General features: G+C 43.3%; 2 long non-coding RNA genes across 3 annotated transcripts; one reads left to right on the forward strand and one right to left on the reverse strand.

Moving 5' to 3' along the window:
* The first annotated feature begins 353 nt into the window (after positions 1-353).
* On the forward strand, positions 354-19819 carry LOC111186708 (uncharacterized). Of its 2 annotated transcripts, XR_016387946.1 has the most exons (4): positions 354-2733; positions 6992-7169; positions 17415-17568; positions 17857-19819. It is a non-coding gene; the product is annotated as an uncharacterized LOC111186708 (long non-coding RNA). The 2 variants fall into 2 exon arrangements; XR_002647933.3 differs by having other exon boundaries at positions 357-2733; positions 17415-19819.
* On the reverse strand, positions 18334-24403 carry LOC111186707 (uncharacterized). Its single transcript, XR_016387945.1, has 2 exons — positions 21591-24403; positions 18334-21137 (listed from the first exon to the last, which is right to left on the reverse strand). It is a non-coding gene; the product is annotated as an uncharacterized LOC111186707 (long non-coding RNA).
* Between the last annotated feature and the right edge of the window lie 230 nt (positions 24404-24633).

The raw sequence follows: 24633 nt of genomic DNA on the forward strand, positions 1-24633 counted from the left end.
CTATGCTTCTTGGCTTATGAGGATTCTATTGATACATTGTCAAGCTCAAAGATGCTTTCCTCAGCTGTGTCCAGTCTACTAGTAAACCAATTAAAGACAATATTTCTGTTACAGTGCTTTTTATCTCTAGCATTTCCTTTTCATTCTTTCTTAGAATTTCTCTGACTCTCTGCTTACATTGCCCATCTGCTTCTACATGCTGTCTACCCAGTAGAGTCCTTAGCATCTTAATCATAGTTGTTTTAAATTCCCAGTCTGAGAATTCCAACATCCTTGCCACATCTGAGTCTGGTTCTGATGCTCTCTCTCCAAACTGTTTTTTGCTCTTTGGTATGCCTTATAATTTTTTGCTGATAGCCTGACATGATGTACCCAGTAACAGGAACTGCTATAGGTTTTTAGTAAGGTGGTGATGAGGTGGGAGGGGAGGGGAAGCGTTTCGTAGTCCTGTGTTTAGCTCTCAGTCTTTTAGCGAGACTGTGCCTCTGGACTGTGAACCCCCCGATGCTTCTCAGTTCATCTTCCTCACCCCCTAAGGTGGGACAGGTGGCTAGAGTGGGCTGAAGCCGGGTATTTCCCTTCCTCCACGTGGAGAGCTATAGGGGCCTGGAGTTAGGTATTTTCCGTCTCCTAAATCAGTTAAGTTCTTTTAAAATCCCAGCAGGTGAAGTCCTGGTTAAGTAGTTTCTCCTGAGGGCAGACCTTGTTAAGAGGTACAGAGTGGTCTGGCCTATTTCAGAATGCTTCCTTTTCCCCTCCCCTGCTGGAAGAATGAGGGGACTTTTCTCTGATATTCACTGTGAGTACCTGGTCCAGTAAAACAGTGTGGGGAACCCCCCCCCGTGACTGGGTACCCCTGGAGTTTTTGACTCTCAGATCTGTCCACAGCAGCCTCCAGCAATTCATCAATTTCAATACCAGTTTCCCTATGCTGGCACTGGCTCCCGCCAAGGTTGATGGTCCAATAAGTGGTGATTTTCTGTATTCAACTGTCTGTCTCCCCGATTTGGGGGCAGTGGTTTGCCCTTTGACCTCATTTCTTTTACTGATCTAAGAAGAGCTGTTAATTGTTTTCAGTTTGTTCAGCTTTTTGCCTGTTTCTATGATGGAGAGGTGACTTCTAAGCTTCTTACATGATGGACTAGAAACCGGAAGTCTGCCCACCAGTTTTAAGAACCAAAGAAGTGACAGACTGAGAATGTCAATTTTTTTTTGAGGGCGGGGGGGATTCATTGGTTTAGAAATGGAAATTTTAGGCTTCTGTTGGAAGTTTCAAAGGTGCCTGAAAGAGAAAGTTTTGACCGATATTCTGGCCACGTGCAGGAAATGGTGATATTGCAAAGCACATGAGTCCGGGGACCAGCGAAAGGGGAGCTTGAAATCTGCTTCTCTCAACACCCTGTTGTGTGCCCCAGGTCAGTCACTTCCCTTTTCTGAGATTCCTTATCTAAAACTGGGTGTTGGGACATTTACCGGAAGCTTTCGAAGGGATTAGAGGTAATTTGTATAAAGTACATAGTAGAAGGTATATTCCCAGTTATTTTGTACATAATAGAATAGAAACATTATAGATCATTATAGACAAAGTTTTTTCTTCCTTTTACTATGGAAAAAAAAAACCTGAATGTTCACTTAGCTCTCCAAGGACACAGGAAGAGATTCAAGGTTAACACAGTGCAAACCAAGCTAGAGAATGGTATGTGGAAAAGCGAATTTGAGCAACGTAGAAAACACAATTCATTATTCAGATCTGTCCGAAGATTCTGGGCACATGTGGCAAAGTGTAAGATGGTGAACTTTTCCCCTCGCAGCCTTTGTCTTCACTGGGAAGTTTCTCCCTTGAGGGAGTCACTTTATGATATAGTAATTGAGTAGGAAGAGAGAAATCTCTTGCTAAAAGAAGTAAGTGACTGGGTAGCAAATCAGTTATCAGAAGCATCACTAAAAAAAAAAAGTCTGTACTAAGCACCAGGGTATTCTTTTGTGGCTGGGAGAGTAAACTTATATAAAGCACAAAGGTACCCCCTCCCACTTTGAAAAATCTCCAACTTCTGTTTCCTCTCCACTTTGAGGGAAGTGATACACTAAAATTAAGCGGTGGCTTCTCATCGCGGTTAGCAGCCTACACTTGGAGCCAGTCTGTCCTGGGTTTGCAGCAGGGCTGGCCACCGCATGTCCTCATGGAACCTGGGGTGAATTAACCGACTTCTCCAAGCCTCCATTTCTCACCTGTAAAATGGCAGTTGTTGCAAAAATGAAATTTTGATAATCCCTGAAAAGAACTTAGCTCAGTGCTTGTGAAGGTTAGTCATCATGATTTCTAGAAAAGGGCGGCTTCAGGACGTTTTCGGACTCGAAATCCTCTGCAAACAGTGACTCAGAAAGACTTTTGAAATTAAAGGAACAATTCAGAACAGGTTTTAAAAGTTGGGAAAAGATGGCAGTGGGGACGATCAGGAGTAATCTTGCCTGCCATCTGGAAGAGAAGCCAACATCCTCCTGTGGTTTTGCTTTCCTAGAATCACTTCTGCTTCTAGCCTGGAAGTGGACAAGGATGGAGAGAGATTGGAGATGAGCAAAATGAAAGCAAAGCAAAGTGTTCCATCTTCAAGAAGGGTCCCCAGAGTTACGCAGCTTCCCAGTTCTGGGTGGAACCCAGAAACTATTGCCTCTGAGCAGAGGGCTGGATGAGTCGATGCATGTGAAGCCCTTAACAACAGTGTCGGGCACCAGGTAAGCCCCGTTTCATACTGTGCTGCTGGGTTTGCTCCCCCTGACACCCACGTTCCCAAGGGGCACAGAGCTGCCCTCCAGGGGATCACACTGTTTCTCGATTTCTCAAAAATCATACTCTTTATAGATAAAGCACAGAAATATACACAGTGCATGAACAGATATATAGTGTATATGTGGTATTAACATATCAGGGGGTAATTACAAAAAACAGTCTAAAAATATTCCTTGTGGGGGGATGCAAATGAGAAACATGTTAAATAACACTGGCTAACCCTGATATAACGGGCTGGGGGGGACGTGGACGGGGCAGGTACCCAATATAAGACTAAAAATGGCGGGACCTCAGATGGCAGGAAAGGGAGGGGGATGGGAGGAGGGATTTCATGTGTGCAGGAAGCACGTTAAAGTGAGAAAGTTCCCCTGAGTGAGCAACATCCTCCTCCTTGCTGCTGCTCCTACTTCCTAGTTGGGAAGGCAGTATTGTGTAAGGAGGAGAGAAGGAACGTCTTGTGAATTCTGGCTCTGCCATTCATTTGCTGTGTGGTCTTGGGCAAACCACTGACCTCTCTGAGCCACATCTATAATGTGGGCCTAGCAATATGAGAGTCCGAGTGAAGTACCAGAGGTTTAGGAAATGTGGTGTCATTTTTGCACCGTCCTCTTTGTCCTGTAAAATGGCAGATGACCTAGGAGTGTTTGAAATTTTCAGGAAGGGAAATCACTTCCTTTGAGGTGAACTCCTGTCCATTAACATTTTATTCAAATTTTAGTCCCTCTGTCTTCTTTTTAACCCTCTCTTCCAAAGCTCTGGTTCTTAATTTTCTTTTGAAATTTCCAATAACACATGTATTAGGGATGCATTATTTGCCAAGTATCAGACACACATTATTTTATTTAATCCTCACAACAGTCCTATGAAGCCAGCACTTGATATATGTTTTTTTTTTAATTCAGCTATTCTAAATAGGTTTGTAGTGGTCTCTCATTTTGGTGACTAAAGATGTTGAGCATTTTTTCATTTGCTTATTTGTCTTCAGTATATATTTTATTTGTGCCTGTTCAAATCTTTTGCCCACTTAAAAATATTGGGTGGTTTGTTTTCTTATTATCATTATTGTAGTTTGAAAGTTTTCAAACATATTCTGGATACGAATCCTTTGTCAGATATATGATTGGCCAACATTTCCTTCTAGTGTGTGGCTCATCTTTTCATTTTCTCAACAGTGTCTTTCACAGAGCAAATGTTTTAAATTTCGATGATGTCCAGTGTATCAACATTTTTTTCTGTGGATGAAGGTTTTGGTGTTGTAGCTAATTATTTTAAACACCATGAGCCAGTCAAAATGCATCTGTGGGCCACGTGCATCCTGCGGGCCCCACAATGGGGTGGGATTTTTAGACTAGAAGGAACCTCAGGGGATGTGGAAGCCATGACAATGTGCTTCTCGGGTCTCCCGCAGCAGGGCCTGTAATTGACCGAGGGTCCGGATGCCCTGCTCTGAAATCCACCTTTGTGCCAAGACCACATTTCCCCCAGGTTTCTCCTTACCAGTGACTGCCTGCAACAGGGGTACTAAAGCAGGCTCATTTCTGGGAGACACGTGGCTTTGCCAGAACTTTCTTAGAATTGTGCCACAGACTCAGACTACTCCTACCCACCTGTTCGTTCTTCTTTTCTCCTCTGCGGGGGTTAGACGAGCGTTGCGGTCTAACTCTTCTCCCAGCCTCCTCTGGCTCCTTTCTCGTGTTCCCATCCTATGGGTCCCCCCCATGAAAAGTCTTGTATGTCTTTTCCCAGCTTGGCATCTGCTAGTACTGTGCCTGGCAGGTCATATAAATGGCTAAAGTGGTTCAGGTGAGGCCTGAGGTGAGTTAAAACCCCACCCCTGTTTCACGAGGACAGCTTGTATCTAATTCTGATTGTTGCCAAGGAGAGAGTGAACCCAGGGCAGAACATCACTAGTTTTTAAGGAGAAAAACTACAAAAAATTATAATCCTTAATTCACCCCTCTCCTTTGACAGAAGAAATTGAGGCAAGGAAGGGAAATGCCTTTTCTAAGATCACTAGTGTAGTAGGTGGCAGAATGTGGCCAGAATCCAGAGATACTAGATCCTGATCCAACTCTTTCCCTTCTTCCTGTTTATCGAGTAGGTGGGTCTGTATTCGTTATCTATGGCTGTGTAACAAATCACACACACACACACACAGAGACACCCCTGCGCCAAATGGCAGCTTATAACAAGGCACACTTACTGTCTCACAGTTTCTGTGGATTGGAATCTGGACTCTGCTTAGCTGGGTCTCTCACAAGTCTGCATTCAAAGTGTCAGTTTAGGCCAGGGTCTCATCTGAAGGCTCAGTTGAAGAATCTGCCTCCAAGCTCATGTGGCTCTTGGTAGGACTCATTCCCTCAAGGGCTGTTGGACTGAGGACTTCAGGTCTTTTCTTGCTGTCCGTCAAAGGCCACCCTCAGCTCCTTGCTGCGTGGAGCTTCCCAACATGACAGCTTGCTTCATCAGAGTGTACAAGCTGAGCAGGGGACAGAGCGTCTGCTGGCAGAGGTGGAAGTCACAGTCCTCTGTAACCTAATCACGAAGTGCTATCCTCCCATGTTTATTGTATTCTATTTGCTAGACAGTCACTAGGCCAGCCTACACTCCAAGGGACATGAATACAGGGGGCCATGTTCGAATACTGCCTTGGAAATTAGGACACCCCCAGTTGTGTTGCATCTTTCCCCTGTAAACCAAGACACTACTTTCGTGGGGAGAGGTCGGGGATCTATTATATTAAAATGAAAACAAGTGCTGATGTAACTGCCGGATAAGATTGTGGAGGGAGAACTAGATCAATGTGGACAAGAAGGGAAGCGGTGGTAGGGGATAGGGCAGGGGTAGAAAAAGAACCTCCAAGCCAGGGCAGCAAAACCCTGTTTTCCCCACCAGGCACCCTCACCGTGTTCTATCTTCATTTTGTTCTGTGCCATGGGCACGGAAAACGTTAGCAAAATTCAGGACATTGCTTTGGCAGAGATCCTTTGCTCTCAGGTTACTGCATATTCCTTCTAGTACCAAGAGTGCTCATAATTGTTGAGGAGCAATACAAGGATCAAAACTGTCTCCTTTGTATATAGGGAGGAAGTATGGGACAGTAATTAAAATAATGATAACCATTAATATTTGTTAAGGGCTAGCTGGACAGCCTGCCTGGAGCCCAGCAGCTTTGCCCCATTGAGTCCTCAGAACAATTCTGTGAGGTTGTATTAATATTCTCTCCATTTTACAGAGGAAGAAACTGAGGCTTAGAGAGATTGGGAGATTTACCTAATGTCACAGCTAGATGGGGCTAGAGCAGGAATTGACCCATGTTTTATTTCACTTCAATATCTACCACTAGAGTATTTCCCAGATTTTATTCATTCATGTATAAACTGTCAGAGTTGCTGCCATATCCAACATCATTTATTCTGCTAACACATACGGGATACATTTTACTACTCTCCCCCTAATTTGCAATGATGCAGGCTCTGGGCTATGGCAGAACTGAGTTTAACCCTGCTCCTATCACCTCTCTGAGCTGCAATTTTCTCATCTCTAAAAGAGGAGCACGGGCTCAACTTGTCTGACAGAGAGACAGATCATGGGAGTAAATTAGGAGGCACATTGTAGATGCCCTAGAAATATTTTGCTGAAGGGACCCTCAAGGAATAGGATCTGTCTTTATTAACTCTTCTAAAAGATATATACATGGTTAGTATATTTTCAACGTCATCATCAATATTAAGGAATTCCTTAGCACTTTCCATGACCTCCGAGAAATTTGCAATTAAGTGTTAAGATCGGCATGTAGATTTAGTTTCCTGGAGTTGGAGGCAACATTAAATAGTCTTGTTACTCTATTTGGAGCACATACATTTGCTCTAGCGTTTTTGCTTACTTGAGGGAACCATAATGACAGTATAACATCGTGATTAAGGGTATGGATTTTAAGGTCAATCAGATCTGGTTTTGCTTTCTGATCTCTCCATCCACTGGCTTTGTGACCTTGGCTATCTAAACTTTCTCTGCTTCAGTTTCATTAAATCAGTTGGGAATGCTTTCAGCTGTAAGTAGCAACCACCATAACAAAAAGCCTACAGAGACTTAGGTTGTTTTTCCCCTCACTTAAAAGGAAGTCCAGAGGCAGGAAGTTGTTATGTTTCAATGGCTCCAGAATGTCAGAGCTTTGCGATTCTCTTTTCTTTATGCTTGCAGGATGCCTAACCACTTTACTGGCAAGTTAGGGAAAAGGAAGGCAAGTAGAACCAAGGACATCTTTTCCTTTTTGAGACAACAAACCTGCCCAGAAAACTGCCAGCGATCTCCTTCACCGGCCTGAACTGTGTCACATGGCCAAGTTGCAAGGGAGACCAGGGAAGGCTCCAGAATGGAGGTGGGTGAGGGAGAGGGGGCTGTGGTGGGGATTATGTCAGATAATGTAGGTAACTGCAACAGGGAAATGGAGGCTTCATTCCAGTGTCCTGCAGTGAGGGAGCGTCACATCAGAGACAGGGCAAAAACCTGATTTTCTACCAGACTGGAAGCTCCATGCAGGGAGGGTTTTCTGTCTTTCTCGTTTATTATTCTAGCTTGATGCCTAGAACACAGATAACCATATGGTGCTTCTCAGTAAATATTTGATAAATAAATGAATGGGTAATAATCTGATACATTTATTTGATTTACTGTCATTCATCATCTCCTCAAAAAACATTTATTCATTGCCCCTAAACAAACATCAGAATGTAAGAATCATGAAAACAGGACTTCTGGTGGTGTATTATTTATCTCTTGCTGTGTAACAAACTACCCCAAAACTCAGCAGCTGAAAATAACAAACATTTCTTACCTCACACCGTTTCTGAGGTCAGGAGTCACTGAGAACAGTCTGGACAGGTGGCTCTGGCTCAAGGTTTCTTGTAAGTAGTCACGATGTAGTCAGGATGTTGGTCGAGGCTGCCAACATCTAAAGGCTTGACTGCAGTTGGAGGATCTGCTTCTCAGATGGAGCTCACAGGGCTGCTGGCTGGAGGCCTCAGTTCCTCCCCATGTGGACTTTTCCATAATGCTGCTTGAATATTCTCAGGACATGGCCGTTGCCTTCCAGAGGGAAAGAGCAAGGAGGAAACCGCAGTGTGTTTTCTGACTAGGCTTGGGTGTTGCTCAGTGTCACCTGCATAATATTCTACTCCTTAGAAACAAGTCATGAGGTCCAGCCTAAGCTCAAAGGGAGAGGCTTCTGCCTTTTGAAGGGGGAGTGTCACAGAATATTTTCCCCCAACGTGTTTACACTTAAAAAAGTTTCCTTTATTGAAGTACGGTTGATTTACAGTGTTTCAGGTGTAGAGCAGAGTGATTCAGTTAGACATATATATATTCTTTTTCAGATGCTTGTAGACATTTTAAAACCACCAGTGTCTATTCCATTCAATGTTGTATTTCTAGCATCTAGAGATGCCTGGCTCCTATAATAGATGCTTAATCAGAGCTGGTTCCAGGTTGGTAGGCCTTGAAGGTTATAAAATTTGGGGGCTTTAAGAGAAAGGATGTAGAAAAGTTATGAAAAATGTTATAAAAGTTAGTATTTATTTAGAATAAAAGAATATACTACAAATTACCCAATTTTTAAAGCTGAAAATAGCACTGACATCACAAAATCCTCCAAATAACATCTTCATATTTTATTAACTATCTGACTTTTCCTGTAATGTGCGTTTCCTATGTATTTTGGCTGCACGCTCTTGGATTACCTGTTAATCTGACAGTGATCTTGGATTATCATTTTCTTTAGAGAGACTACTAGAAAGAAGATTTAATCTTTCCACCATCAGGATTGATCAAAATTTGTTGTTGTCAATTTAGAAAAGTTTCTTTTGGCTTTGCAACACATTACTGGTTAGGTGATGTAAATTTTTAGGATTGTTGTGTCAGATTTGGGAAAACATCTGTCCAGTTGTTTATAATATGACCTGTAAGATTTTAGGCAATTCGAGTTTTCCAGGGCAGTGATGAATCTCTAATACTCTTTGAATGATGACACCCATTAACTAGTTTGTAACGATGGAGCGTTTCTTTTGCGTTATCTTTGTCAGTGCCAATACTTCTTCTTCCTGGGTGACCATTATCGTGTGCTCCTCTTCAGCGGACTGTAATGGTTAATTTTGTGTGTCAGCTTGACTGGATCATGGGTTGCCCAGATGTTGGTTAAATGTTATTTCTGGGAATGGCTGTGAAGGTGTTTCCCGATGAAATTAGCATCTGAATCAGTGGACTCAGTAAAGCAGTGCGCCCTCCCCAGTGTGGGTGGGCGCCATCCAGTCCATTGAGAGCCTGAATAGAACAAAAAAGCAGAGGAAGGAAGAATTCAGCCCTTCCTGACTCACTGCTTGAGTGGGGACATTGATTTTCTTACCCTAGATACTCCTGTTTCTTAGGCCTTTGGACTCAGACTGGAACTACACCACGGGGTCTCCTGGGCTGCCAGGTTATAGACAGAAAATTGTGCCACTTCTCAGCCTCCATAATGGCGTGAGTCAATTTCCTAATAATCTCTTCCTATACTTACATATCCTATTGATTCTGTTTTTCTGGAGAATCGTGATTAATAGAATGATTTTAAAAACCCAGTTATTAGTCTTATTCAAAATTATGTTTTACTGGTATCACTTACACTTTGACAGAGAACTCACCAGAGTTCCAAGGTCAAGGTGTATCAAATATGAGTTCCCTGATATATGAGAAATGCACCACACTTGACTATCCTGTGTGTCTTCACGCACATACTTGCTGTTTATGGAACTGTCACACTGAAATTTACATTTCAGTGTCCATATATACAGTTTTATTGGAACTTAGACATGCTCATCCATTTACTTACCGTGTACAGCTGCTTTCATGCTGCAGCGTCAGAGTTGAGTAATTGAGGCGGAGCCCACAGAGCCGACAAAGCTTAAGGTGTATAGTATTTGGTGCTTGACCAACCCCTGTCCTATGGAGATGAGCAAGAGACACACTCACCTTCTTGGCCTCCTGAAGCAATGGCCATTTTTCAGTCCCTAAAACATACCAGTCTGTGTACTGACTCAAGACTAACCTGTCTGCTATTCTCTCTGGAGAACAATCTTCTCTCAGCCAGTTTTGGTCTGATCATATTCATCCTTCAAGCAATTTCCCCTACCTAGAGAAGACTTCTCTGGCAACCTGTCTAAAACAGTTTCTATTATTCTTTTTTATTTTTTAATGTTTGGCTGTGTTGGGTCTTTGTTGCTGCATGCGGGCTTTCTCTAGTTGTGGCGAACGGGGGCTACTCTTCCGTTTCGGTGCACCAGCTTCTTATTGCGGTGGCTCCTCTCATTGTGGAGCACCGGCTCTAGGTGCGTGGGCTTCAGTAGCTGTGCCTCGTGGGCTCTGTAGTTGTGGCTCGCGGGCTCTAGACTGCAGGCTCAGTAGTTGTGGTGCACGGGCTTTGTTGCTCCATGGCTTGTGGGATCTTCCCGGACCAGGGCTTGAACCAGTGTCCCCTGCATTGGCAGGCGGATTCTTAACCACTGTGCCACCAGGGAAGGCCAGTTTCTATTATTCTTAACCCTTGTTTCCTGTTCTTTTCAATCATAGTCCTGCCCATGGTTTGTAATTATTGACATGACTTGTTCGTTAAGGTTGCTGCCCCTTTTACTCTGCAAATTCCCTGTCAACATCCCAGGGTGGGTAAGAGTGTGAGCTCTGAAACCAGACAGCCTAGGTTTGAATCCCACCTTTGTCACTTACAAGTTGTGGAAGCTTGGGTAAGTCACTTATCTTCTTGCTTCTTCCATTTTCTCATCTGCAACATAGGGATAATCATAGTAACTACATAGTAAACATAGTAAGTACTACATTCAGCTTTGAGGATTAAATAAGTTGTAGATAAAGCATTAAGAAGGAAGCAGCAAAGGAAGCCATAAACAAAAGGAAAAGACAACCTATGGGCTGGGAGAATATATTCGCCAACAATGCGACCGACAAGGGCTTAATTTCCAAAATATACAAACAGCTCATACAACTCAATATCAAAACAAACAACCCAATCAAAAAATGGGCAGAAGACCTAAATAGACATTTCTCCAAAGAAGACATACCGATGGCCAACAGGCACATGAAAAGGTGCTTAACATTGCTAATTATCAGAGAAACGCAAATCAAAGCCACAGTGAGGTATCACCTCACGGTCAGTATGGCCACATCAAAAAGTCTACAAATAATAAACGCCAGAGAGGATGTGGAGAAAAGGGAGCCCTCCTCCGCTGGTGGTAAGAATATAAATTGGTGCAGCCACTGGAAAAGAGTTTGGGGGTTCCTTAAAAAGACTAAAAATAGAGTTACTATATGATCCAGCAGTCTCACTCCTAGGCATATATCAGAAAAAGATGAAAACGCTAATTCAAAAAGATAATGCACCCCAACGTTCCTAGCAGTACTGTTTGCAATAGCAAAGACACGGAAGCGACCAAAGTGTCCACTGACAGATGAATGGATAAAGAAGATGTGGCATATACACACACACACACACACACACACAATGGATTATTCAGCTATCAAAAAGAATGAAATAATGCCATTTGCAGCAGTGTGGTGGACTTAGAGAGATTATCATACTAAGTGAAGTAAGTCAGAAAGACAAATACTATATATCCACGTATATGTGAAATCTAAAAAAAATGATATAAATGAACTTATTTGCGAAACAGAAATAGACTCACAGACATAAAAAAAACAATCTTATGGTTGCCAAAGAGGAAAGGGAGGGGAAGAAGGGTAAATTAGGGGTTTGGGATTAACAGATATGCACTACTATATATAAAATAAACAAGGACCTACTGTACAGCACAGGGAACTATATTCAACATCTTGTAATAACCTATAATGGAAAAGAATCTGAAAAATGTGTGTGTGTATATATGTGTGTGTATGTATATATATATCTCTGAATCACTTTGCTGTACACCTGAAACTAACACAACATTGTAAATCAATTATACTTCCAAAAAAATACTAGTAAAAAAACAAAACACGAAACCCAGTACCTGGTAAGCAATTGATAAGGGTTAGCTATTAATACTTAGTACTGTATCTTCAGGGTTGGACACAAGAGTACAACCAGTATCTCTTTGAGTGAAAAATGTTTTTGGAATGAAGCATTTGTGGAAATGAAGGCTTTTATCTGGTGCCTCACACCTCTTTTATTTTTTAACCATATGCTGTTCCATTTAAACATTATGGACCTCAAGTTTCATTTAGTCCACGAAAGGCTATAAGTGACCTTGATTTACATAACAAATCAGTAAGACAAGTGTTTGAAGCTTTTTTTTTTTTTTGGCGGTACGCGGGCCTCTCACTGTTGTGGCCTCTCCCGTTGCGGAGCGCCGGCTCAGCGGCCATGGCTCACAGGCCCAGCCACTCCGCGGCATGTGGGATCTTCCCGGACCGGGGCACGAACCCGTGTCCCCTGCGTCGGCAGGTGGACTCTCAACCACTGCGCCACCAGGGAAGCCCTGAAGCATTTTTTTTTACTTACTTTTTTTTGGGGGGGTGGGTAATTTAGTATCTGTCACGGTATGCCCACGGACAGATTAAGACCTATAAGTATTACGAGGCCTACATCAGTCAGCTATTGCCATGCTAATGTCATGTAACAAATCACCCAAAGCTCAGTGGCTTAAAACAATAATTATTTAATCTCACAAAAGCATCTGCAAGTTGGCTGGTTTTCAGATGATCTAGACTGTCTGGGCTGGGCTTCAAGGTGTGGGTTGCATCAGGGTCTGCTCTAGGTGTCTCTCATCCTCCTTGAATGAACAGGCATGTTCTTCTCACGGCACCGGTGGACATGCAAAAAGAGTGAGACCCGCGGTGTAAACACGTACTAAGGCTTTGCTTGCATCCTGCTTGCTAACAGCCTATTACCAGCAAAGTTACATGACTGAGTCCAAATCAGTGGGTCAGGGAAGTATATTCCATCCAAAGCAGGCGTGGGAGAGGTGTATTTCCTGAACAGTAATACACACTATCCCAAGACCCATAACCAAATAAAAGTTAAAATAAAAATCAAACTAAGGGCTCCCCTGGTGGCGCAGTGGTTGAGAGTCCGCCTGCCGATGCAGGGGACACGGGTTCGTGCCCCGGTCCGGGAAGATCCCACATGCCGCGGAGCGGCTGGGCCCGTGAGCCATGGCCGCTGAGCCTGCACGTCCGGAGCCTGTTCTCCGCAACAGGAGAGGCCACAACAGTGAGAGGCCCGCGTACCGCAAAAAAAAAAAAAAAAAAAATCCAAACAAAAATGAAAAGTTATATTTTTCAAAGAGACGAAAACATGTACATGTTAAAAATAGCCTTTCTGAATTTTCTGGTTGTCTCCTTTGGCGGGCAAGAGGGGTTGTAATGGTGTCCCTGCTTTTCTGGTCCTTTAAGTGTGTGTCTGGTCTTCATTTGGGGCCAGCCAGCACTGATGACTGCTACTTCTTGTATCCTAGTGCCCAGCACTTGGTAGGTATTTGACATAGTTTGTTGAACGCAGTTGTTGAATTCTATAAACGTATGGCACTTGCATCAGTGCATGATAGCTCTATTTGCTTTACAGAAATTCAGGAGCATTGTAGGTATTGCACGTTTCTACATCAAAGCTTTAAAAGTAGTTATGGGGTGTGGAGGTGCACACAACTTCTAACACTGCCGTGCATACCTTGGAGGCCTCCAAGCAAGTCGTTGCCTCTGGGTTTCCTGTTTCTCTGTTTCCCCTGCGATGGAAAAGCGATTGCTTTCTCATCTGATGTTGCTCAAGGGAAATGCGTGCCTGGAAGATAATCAACAGAGAGGAGAGTGTAGACAAGTAAATAAACAGTTTAATGAATATAAGATAAAACTTGAATTAGGGCTTCCCTGGTGGCACAGTGGTTAGGAATCTGCCTGCCAAATGCAGGGGACATGGGTTCAAGCCCTGGTCTGGGAAGATCCCACATGCCGCGGAGCAACTAAGCCTGTGTGCCACAACTACTGAGCCTGCACTCTAGAGCCCGCAAGCCACAACTACTGAGCCCGCATGCCTAGAGCCCTGCTCCGCAACAAGAGAAGCCACCGCAATGAGAAGCCCGTGCACCGCAACGAAGAGTAGCCCCCGCTGGCTGCAACTAGAGAGAGCCTGCGCGCGGCAACAAAGACCCAACGCCGCCAAAAAAAAAAGCCATGAATTAAAGCCAGCTTTCAGAACCTCACATTTTCCTTTCATCTACTGTTTATTCAGTAATTGCACAATTACAACTTGCATAAATGATTTTATATACCTAGTAGTCTATAAATATCTCCAGTATATATATGTTTGTAGATAAGGAGGGCAGGGATGATCATGATTGAACAAACATGTTCTGACATAGAAATAACCTTGCAAATACTACGATGTTCAGCTTTTACCAATGCTAGTTTTTCCTGACCCGGGGAACTCAGTGTTATGAATTTTATTAACAACTACCTTTGAGAGTAGGTAGTTATTATGCCACACACTGGGGTGAGATATCTCTATATATTATTCTTTTTAACCCATGTAACAGCACTGCCATGTTAGAATATATCCCTATAGTAAAGAAGGGAACACAGAGATGCAGTAAGTAGCTTGAGCCTGTATTTGAACTCTAACATGCTTCACTAGAAAATCAGGCGGATTTGAAAGTTGACTACCCACCTGTGTACAGGGAGGGCCAGTTGAGGACAAGCAAGCGTGGCATATAGATATGCATATGACTGTCACGTCTTATTTCTTGCACCAGGATTAATGTAACAGAACACCCAGTGTGGGAAGCCACCTCAGGGCCATCCCCGCCATTCTGCTTTCCTTCAGTTATGTAGTGCAGAGCTTCTTTGTTAGATGACTAAGGTAGGCATGGTAAACATGTCACCCGGATTGTCAGATGCCTCTGGTTTGGAAATGTTCACTCAGAGCCATCAGTGAAGCCCAGAGATGACATCTTACAAGCTGGTGATAAAGCTTCAAGTAGCTTCCACTGTGAGAAGGGCTTAATTATGTGTGATTTTTCAAGCAGTATCTGTAGATTATACAGATAAGATGTCTCCTTTCTGTCTGGTGTGTGCCTTGTACTAGCACCCTTATTGAACCGTGACTGTTGCCTCTCCTTGGTTGTGAATTAGGGCCCCAGGAGCCTCCAGTCAGGTTTAGCCATTGTCCTCACGAAGTTCATTATTGCTCTTTTGGTTGAAATTTGAAGGGAAGAACAACCATTAGGTAAGTATGCAATGTCAGGGGAGCAATTTGGTTTGAAAACTCTCAGAAACGGCCTTTAAAAAAAAAACAAAAAAAACACGTCTAGGGCATTTCTTTTTTGAAAAAATAAGTTGAGTATTTTTGTTTAAAAAAAAAAAAGAGGGTTTCTGCCTTTCCAGTTAAGAGCAATCTTTAAAAGGCATCCAGAAAGAAAAAAAGTTGGCTCTGTTTTCTGAATTGCTAGTTGGGAGAACAAAAGCAGCAAGGGAAAGTTTGACTTGACTTCCTCTGCAATTTGTTTATATCATCGGAGCAGAAAGAATCTCAGGGCTCAGCTCGCCACTTCCTGAATAAAGAGAGAAAAATGCCCAGAGTGCTGGATTCATTGAGAGGTGCAGAGCGATCAGCAGAAATCCTGACCGGCTGAGGGGCCCAGAGGGCAAAGGAAGAACGTTTCTCCGTTCAGCTACAACCTAAGATAACTGCGAGGTCCCCAGTCACCAAATACTCCCCCAGCCCTCCCAGTGGCCACAGGGAGGCCAGCTGGGAGGAAGGTGCAGTCTTCCCTGGCTTGTTGCTATGGAGTCGGCGTCATCCAAGACAGTATTGTCAGTCAGTCCAATTCAAAGACAGCAGTGGCAGTAATGGAACTGCATTGAAATTACAAATATTTACTTGAAAAAAAAAAAAGTCCAAATCAGATGTAACTGAGATGATAAGGTTCTGTTTATTTCTCTAGGTAGTAGCCAGGAAACAGCCAAACCAGTTAGGGTAGGAAATTTTCTTTTTTTGGTCAGGTATGTACTGAATCACTGGCAGCAAACTTCAGGGATTTTTAAGAGAGACGATTTCTTTCTCTCTCGGTTCTCCTGGGCAGAGTGCCTGTATTCCTTCCCCTCCACACACTTTTTTAAAAGCAATTCGAGGCCAGCTGAGCTCATTTTGATTATTGCTGTTAGTTTCCTGCCACTTGTCTTTGTAGGCTGGAGTGAGGCCTAAGGATTTAGATGAAAAACATCAGGCTGCTCTCCTCTTCGAGAAATCTTACCTGTGTGGTTTCCTAGCTTGCCTTTTCATAACTTATTCGGTTGAGGTCTGCCATAGCTGGCCTATTAAAGAGAAATTTGAAATCAGTGGGTGAAAGGGCTAAGAAAGAGAAAAATACAGTTGAGCAGTGAATGTACTTGGCTGAGTACCCTTATGGGAGACTGATTTCATTGGCCTTTGGAACACTGGAGGAGATTGCAAAACATGCAGCTAGAACAGAGAGAGAATGCAGATGGGGGGGCTGCAGAATGGGGAGACAAAGAGGGTTTCCCTTTCCTCAGAAAGGGGGGATCATCCTCCTTACTAAAGTGCGTTTCTTGGGGCAGCTCAGAAGCAGGAGAAAATGCCAGGCAATAAGGGTGGTGGCCATTTGAATAATGAATAGTATAACACGCAGTGATTTCAAACCTCACAGTTTGTTATTGGAAGTTTTTCTTCCCATTTGGAGGGCAGGTTTCCATCAATTCTCTTGTCTAATTCCTGCTTCCTGCCAAGCTGCTGCTGTTTTCAAGAAAACACTTGGGTCACCGTTTGAGAGTTTCAAAAACCTCAGTGTTCAATTAGCCTCCTTTTGAATCCCTTCTGACGGTTGGTTAAATATGGGTCCAAAGTCCTTTCTGTGAGTAGGGCTGATCCTGGGGTGAGGAAACTTAATTTTCTGAGTGTTAAGAAACAAAAATAATGTTTTAACAGCACCATTACTAGAAAACTTGGAAATTGCACTCTTCTAGTCTGTTCTGTTCAATTCCATTTTATGGACCTCTGAACATTTCATAGTACAAAGGGCTATTATATAAAAAGGACACTTGGATATCCTTCTTAAAGGTTCCCTTGTACTTTCATAGCATGTTTACAAGGTTACTAAGTATGCTTTCTCATCACTGTATTTTAAATGGCTCGACTACTACTCCCACGTTTGAGAATCATTGAAACTGCCTGAATGGAACCGGGGTATCCTTTGTTCCCCATTGATTCGGAAACAAAAGATGCAGGAAAAAAAGTTTATTTTGCTGCTGAATGCCATATGCAGATGAACGCATTGTCGATTAAATTAAACCAAGGATCTGAAGACTTTTTCAAGCCTTAGAAAGAATGTTCTTATAGTTACGGTACATGTTAGAATTTGCCCTCCAGTTTTCATTTATTCTGTTGTGCTTGTGTCTAACGTGGGGTTATTTAAGTCACACACCCAAGTCTTCAGGAATAATAAAGCGTAATCAATAGAGGAGAATCAGCATCAAAAAAGACCAAAGTTGCTGTGTTGTTTCTTAGGTGGGAAAATACCAGCTGGACATAAGTAGGCAGTGTCCTCCATTCATTTCCTCCCTTCTCCATCTTTTCCAGTTTCTCTAGACCCGAGATTCTCATTTTCGGCACTGTTGACATTTGGACTGGGTCATTCTGCGTTGCAGGGGGCCGTCCTGTGCGTTGTGGGGTGTCTACCAGCTTCCTGGGCCTAGACCCCAGATGCTGGCGGCACCCCCCACAGTCATGACAGGTAACCTGGGCTCCTATAGCTGCCACATGTCCCCTAGAAGGGGGGTGGGGAGGGCGTTTGGATCGCCTCGGGTTGAGAACCACTGTTTTAGAGCAACCCACCCACAGAATCCTGTTTGAAGGAGGAAGAGAAGATTAACTTAGTGTTCAGCCAGCGATAGTGAAAATCATTGGTTACAAAGCAGTTATTTTAATCAATTCATAAAGTTAGATCTCAGAATATGAGAGAGAGAGCAAGAGAAGGAATCAAAGGACTCAGACAACGTAATAGCTGCCCTTCATTTTACAGGTGGGGACCACAGCAGGAAGTGCATCCCAGCATATACAGCTAGATGGTGAGCTAAGGCTAGTTATTGTCAGCTTTTTTTCTTGTTATTTCAAGTAGTTCATGGATTCACTTACCTATCGTTGTGCCCCTCCTGCTGGGAAGCATCTCAGAGTAGACGGGGAAACAACGCATCTCAGGATCCTTTTCCTTATGACTGTGAAGTGATTAATATTCACTAATTTAATTTTCAGTGGCTAGAAATGGGCATGTAGTACAGTAATACACATTTTATGAGATACTGTTAGAATAATAAAAATGTATCGTAATGACGATATGGCTAAAGAAGTTTAAAACACGTCTTAATAAAGATGTATCTCTGTTTCACTAGGATGTATAGTTCGCATCAACTATTTTTATTAAATATCGAACAAGAGAAGCAGTGCCCAGAACCACGTGATCTGAGCCCTGTATGTACAATAATGAAGCTATCAGTGTTCATTTTGAGTATTTTTTTTTAAGTTTTAAATGAAGTGTTTTGAACGCTGTGACAAGTGGACAGAATGAATGGTGCAATGGTCAGTACACGTACTTACTGCCAAGATTTGCTGGTTTCCAGCTTTCCCATTTCAGAGCCTTTACTGGTCCTTTTGGCAGTCATTTATCTGCACGGCTCATTCCCTCCTTCCCTCATCCAGGCTGAAATGGCACCTTCTCAGGCCTCCCAGTCTTTCTTTACAGTGATACAACTACAGTGTATTCTATATGATGAACAGAGGGCACCATCCGTCACTTGCCCGCCAGCCCTGCTTTGATTTTTTATAGCACATATTATATATAAATATGTATTTGGTTTACTTATTTGTCTGTTTCCTCCAACTAGAATCTAGCCTGACTCCCTGATGGCTTTGTTTTATCTAGTAGTGCTCAGAACAATGCCTACCTAGTACACAGTAGGCGCTCAGTAAATATCTGTTGAATGAAAGTGTTGTCTGGGCAAACTGCGGGCACGAGCAGGCTGGTAACAATTTAGTGTGGGTTGATGCAGTCTTGCACTCTTGTAAATGACCTTTGTCTTCTCAAGTGTAATATTTAATATTTAATTGGCATGACAAGTTAACTATTGCAAGCGGTTAATCATTTGTTCATTTTAAATAACAGGTTGTTTTTTAATAGAAGTCTAACGAAGAAAATAATACTGGACTCCCAGCCTACTGACCAGAGAAGCCTACTGATACTTAAACAGCAAAACAAAAGTACATGCTTATAGTTAGAAACTTGAAATTGCATAGAAAAGTTACAGAATAAAAAGTAGAAGACATTCCCCTATCTACAAAAAGAAACACTTGTAACCAATTTCTCATGAGTTGTTCCAGAAAATTTCTCTGTGCCCATAGGTATACATTTACTAGCAAAATATACCTTAAATTGCTTTAAATGCGCACACACACATGCATACACACATACCAGAATGGTTTCTTTAACCCTTGCACAGTTTGTACTTAGATACTTACTTGCTCAACTATGTGTTGAACATCTCTCTTCCATCCAACTGTACCTGCCTGTCCACCATTCTATCCCCGGTGCCTGGCACACGGCAAGCCTCATCACCTGTTCGTTGAACAATTGGTTAAACTGGTACACAGTCTTCAACAGCAGGTGCTATGCTTTTATTAATGTACCGTGTCGTGGCCAAAACACGATCCTTATGCCATTGGTGAAGTTCCTTAGGATCTGTATTCAATGAACATTTATAAATTTTTAAAAATTGTTAGCATTCTAGGTGTTTTCACGTGAATTAGCTCACGCAGTCCTCAGGCAGATCTCCTAAAGTGATTATTTTCATTTGTTTTTCAAATGAGAAAGACTCAGATATCAAGACCGAACTATAGGTGAAGATGTAATATTAGGAAAAAGTTCTAGGCCTCCATGCCCTATTTCTATTTCTTGGTAACTTCTTTTTTTTTTTTTTTTTTTTTTTTTTTTACCAATCTCAGCAGTCAGAATGCTGTGACCGTTTGAGCTGAGCTTTAAATACCAAATGTTTCTATATAGTCTGTCGTGTCACAAAGATACATTTCAGGCCTCTCCGATTAGCCCAGCAGATGAAACAAAGATCTGAAGACTCACTAAACACTAACAAAACAAACAAGCAAACAGAAAATTCCTCCAACACAAGAGAAACTTCTTGACAGTGTAAAAAATGAATCCACCTGGCTTCTAAGAAGCAGGTCTGAGCAGCTCAGAATCAAAACACAGGGAGTAAGTTGTAAATGGCAGAATGAATAAAACAACTATTTTGGGGGTGAAACAGAAGTTGCTCTCTGCACTTTAGATGTCACCTTTCAAAGTGAGGCGGGAGCACGTGGGGTCAAAATGTTCACCCAGGGGCTCCATTTTCAAAAAGAAACAGCCAGTATACAACTCAGTAAATAAGAAAAACATCGAACTACATGGCTAAAAATGGGCGAATTTTACGGCATGTAAATTATATCTCAAGGTGTTAAAGAAAAAAAAGGAAGAGCCAAATTAAGTTAAAAGTTTTATCTTTGCCAGAGTGCGTGTGTGTGTGTCTGTGTGTGCGCGCGTGTCTGTGTGTACTGTGGTCTGTGCGTCCAGTATGTGGGGACTCAAAGGTTACTGTTTAATATTATGTAGAAAACATGTGCAGAGCCAAGGAGGTGAAAATAGTTCTCTCATAAAAAGACCACGGGGCTGGGGGGCTCCTGAGAAGTCAAAGTAGTTGAAAAGATGAACCTTTTGTCCTGGAGGTGTCATCACGTCCTCCTACTGGGGCGAAACCACAGAGCATAAAGCTTGCCTCCCGCTTGCCGCTTCCCTGTTGACTCTGTTCCCTCGTAATAGCAGCCTTGTTCCATCTGCCGGGATTCAGAGATTTATGGAGGCAGAGTGTGAGGGGAATTATTTCCAAAAGAAATAATCGCAGGAACAGTGAGACGGGAGGAGGAGGAGAAGAGAGGGAGGGAGGGAGACAGAAACAGAAACAGAAGAGAGTAATTTCCAGGACAGAATAAAATTGGCTATCATGTCATTAAAGTGTTAAAACACTGCAAGCACTGTAAACTGACGACGGTGCCTTATGAAGAGCCTTCTGTTGGGACTGGACGAGTAAAATGAAACGCAGAGGGGAAGGGGGTGGGTGGGGGGAGGACCTGCTCGCTGCCAGGGGCAGGGCTTCGCGGTTAAACCTCGGGCCGTGGTTTGATGCCCTTCTGACTCACGGAGACAAAGGCCACCTGCCAGCCTGGGGTCCGGCGAGACCTCACACTCCACGTGAGCACCTCCTGTGGGAAGAAGGAGAAAAAGACGCACGAGCAAACCTCAGAATTACGACAAAAGAAAACAAAGCCTTAGTCTAAAAAACCAAGTGAGGTTATTTTTCTGAGAATTACATAAGCAAATGCCCCACGCTTACCTCTGATTATTATCTCTTAATCATAGGTTTAAAAATGCCAGTAAAACTATGTCAGGCTAGGACAGAGGTTACTTTGGGGAAAGAGGAATGATTAGGAGAGGACACGGGGACTTTCAGGGTGCTGATTTCCCGGATATGTGACAACTTTGGGAAAATTCATCAAGCTGGAAAGTTCCAATTTGCGATTATGTGTATTTTACTAACATTAAAAAAATGCCAATATGATCTCCCTGTGCCTCCTTCCTCATTCATTTCAAAGAGAGCTTGGATCCTCCTAGCTGTGTCGCCCCCACTTAGCTCATGGTAGCCTTCAACGACTTACCTCAAGACTGCAGCAGCATCCTGGATCCTTTCATCCTGCTGGCCCTGCCTCCAAAGCAGATTCCACATCTCTCTGATTTACTCCATCTCCAGTGGCCTTCCAAGTCAACGTCCTGTTTGGCTAGACGACGGTTAATGGACTGCCAGTCAGGTTTCCTGCTCCCTCTAATGCTAATCCAGTCTCCAAAGTTACCTTTTTTAAAAATGGAAATCAGGTGACCACATCCTCCCTCAAAGTCAGCTTCCCATCACATGTAAAGTAAGACCCAGCTGTGGGTAAGCCTTCTGGAGTCGCTTTCCTTCTATTCCTCTAACTCACTAAGTTCATTCCTTCCTCCGGGACTTGGCTTTGCTGTCCCTGTCCTGGGTCTCAGCTCTCCCGTCACCTGCCCACCAAGGCCGCCCCCAGTCAACTATGACAGTCACCGCTCCCCATCACGTTACCGTCACGACACCTGGCACTATATGACAGGTTAGGTTGTCTCTTAGTTGTGGTGTTGACGGGATTTCTCCCTCACCAGGATATGGGTTCCCAGAGAGGCAAGGACTGTGTCTGTCCTGTCAGTATCTCCAGTTGGATGTTATAAAAATAGTCTGAAACATCACATGCCTGAAACCCAGCCTCTGGAATTCTCCCTCCCCACCATCACCACCTCCCTCCAACCTGCTTTCCTCATAGTACTCTGCTCGTGGCAACTGTTCATTCAGTGACTCAGGCCAGAAACATTGGAGTCACCCCTGACACCCCTTTCTCCCCTCACATCCCACCTTCAATGCATCAGCACTTCCTGGTGCTCTTACCTTCACAGAGCCTGACAACTCATCTGCCACGTCCTGCCCCTGCCCTGGTGCAGGCAGAAAAAGGGTTCCTGGAGCTGCCTAACAACCCCCTACATCTCTCTGGGTCCCCCTTTCCATTTAGTCTCCAGAGTCAGGTTATTTGAAAAAAAATTTTTTTTTTTTTTAGCCGCTCCGCACGGTTTGTGGAATCTTTAGTTCCCTGACAAAGGATTGAACCCAGGCCCTTGGCAGTGAGAGTGGAGTCCTAACCACTGGACCACCAGGGAGTTCCATCGAAAATAATTTTAAATCCCACATCTCTTTCCAGATGTGTCTTTCCAATGACCCCCCATCTCAGAGCAAAATCTAAAAGAGTCCTTCGGTGACCTGCACGCATCTGCTCCCCTGACTGCCTCACCCACACTCTTTCCCTTGCTTTCTCCACTGTGGCCACACTAACCAAGGGCACACCCCCTCAGACCTTTTCACCTGCTGCTCTTTCCGGAATTATCCCCCAGGTGCCCCTCACTGTGTTCTCTCACTTGTTGGGGTCTCTGCCCAAGGAGGCTTTCTCCAGCATCTCTCTTCAAAATTGCCCCCATCCTGACCCTCCCTATTTCTCTCCTCTACTTATTTTTCTCCAAAGCACTTAAGGCTCCACAAACTTATGTCATATTTATGTATTCATTTACGGTCCCTTCCCCCTAAGTTCCATGAGGGTGGAGATTTTTGTCTCTTTGTCACGGCTGTGTCCTCATTGCCCACATTTGTGCCTGGCAGATAGTAAACACTTATAGGTTATTAATAATTAATTGAATGAGAAGTATTCTTGCTAAATATTCTTTAGCATGAATATATAGTATTCATGCTAAAGATTTAAGTCCTCATATAGTGAGTGAATGAATGATAATAGAACATTGCCGAAGTCATTAAATCAACAAAGATACACAGAGTTTCTGTCGTGGGTCTGAAACCAATCTAACCTGTTCTACAGTAGTATATACAACAGACAAGATCTCTGGTCACCTGGAACTTGCAGTCTGCTTGGGGAAAGCAACTGATCCAACAACTGCAAAAAGCATCTCATTACAAACTTGGTATCGCTGGGAAGAAAGAGGACCTTCTGAGATCATAGCTCCATTAGAACTGGGAAGGCTTCCTCAGAGGAGGTGACATTTGAGGTGAGATGAGAAAGTTTGGGTGTACAGGGAAGTGGGGGACTGGGGAGAGCATTTGTGGCAGAAGAAAATTCCAGTACAGAGCTCCCCTCCCCACCCCCAGACTTTTAATCCAACGCGTGTGGATTAATCAATTACATCTTACTGTTTCCAAGATCCTAGTGAGCCTTGGTATTTGGTTTCTGATATTTACTATTAAGTTCATTTTTTAGCTGCCAATATTAGTGATGGTTATGATTCTTTTCCTGATGGAGGTGGGAACCACCTCCAAACTCAGGAATCCGATTAAATATTGGAGACCTCAGAGTTTATACAGTGTGTGGCTGGATTTTTACATCATCCTTGTTTGTTTTCTTCTTTTTCCAGTCCTTCGACACTAGCTGGTCATTAAAATTTAGAGCTCACCCTGGGTTAAGTGGATGATTTCCTGGAAAACAGCTGGTTGAGCCTCCCCCTGTGTGCCTCTGAAATAAACATCCCCTTTGGAGAAAGGCTTTCTTTAGTGCCTCCCTGCTCAGCATCTTTTTTGCAATTTACATTCCTGTTTTGCATGACTTCTCAGAAGAAATCTAGAAGAATAATCACTAAAATTAACAGCCAAAGGTTATTATGCACTTCATAGTGTTCCCAGCCCTGGGAGCTAGGTACTATTAGTATCCTATATTCAGAGATGATGACCTGAAGCTTGGAAGTTAATGTGTCCCGTATCAATCAATAACTACAAAATGGCAGAGGCAGGCTTTATGTCCAGACCAGATGACTGAAGAACTCGTGCTGTTAATCATCAAGCCACAAGGCCTCCTCGACCCCAAACTGGAAAGTCTCCTCTTAACTTCATTTTCCCCAGCTGTTAGATGAAGGTGTAGAACCCAAGGTTCTAATTCTTCCAGTCCATGTGCAGACAGTGCGGTTATATTTTCTCTTGCAAAGGCAACCAACTCTGGCTGACCTGTGCTGAGAAGAGTTTAAGGGACTGATACTGAGTCACTCACAGATGGGGAATTGAGAGCTAAGGAAGGAAGAAGAGAGGAAGGGAGGAAGACAGAGACAGAACCAGAGCCATCCCATGCATCTAGGGAGCAAGTA

The sequence above is a fragment of the Delphinapterus leucas genome, chromosome 15 (genome assembly GCF_059928025.1).
Source record: "Delphinapterus leucas isolate spDelLeu-1000000601 "Yukka" chromosome 15, BTC_Dleu_Yukka2, whole genome shotgun sequence".
NCBI lineage: Eukaryota > Metazoa > Chordata > Mammalia > Artiodactyla > Monodontidae > Delphinapterus > Delphinapterus leucas.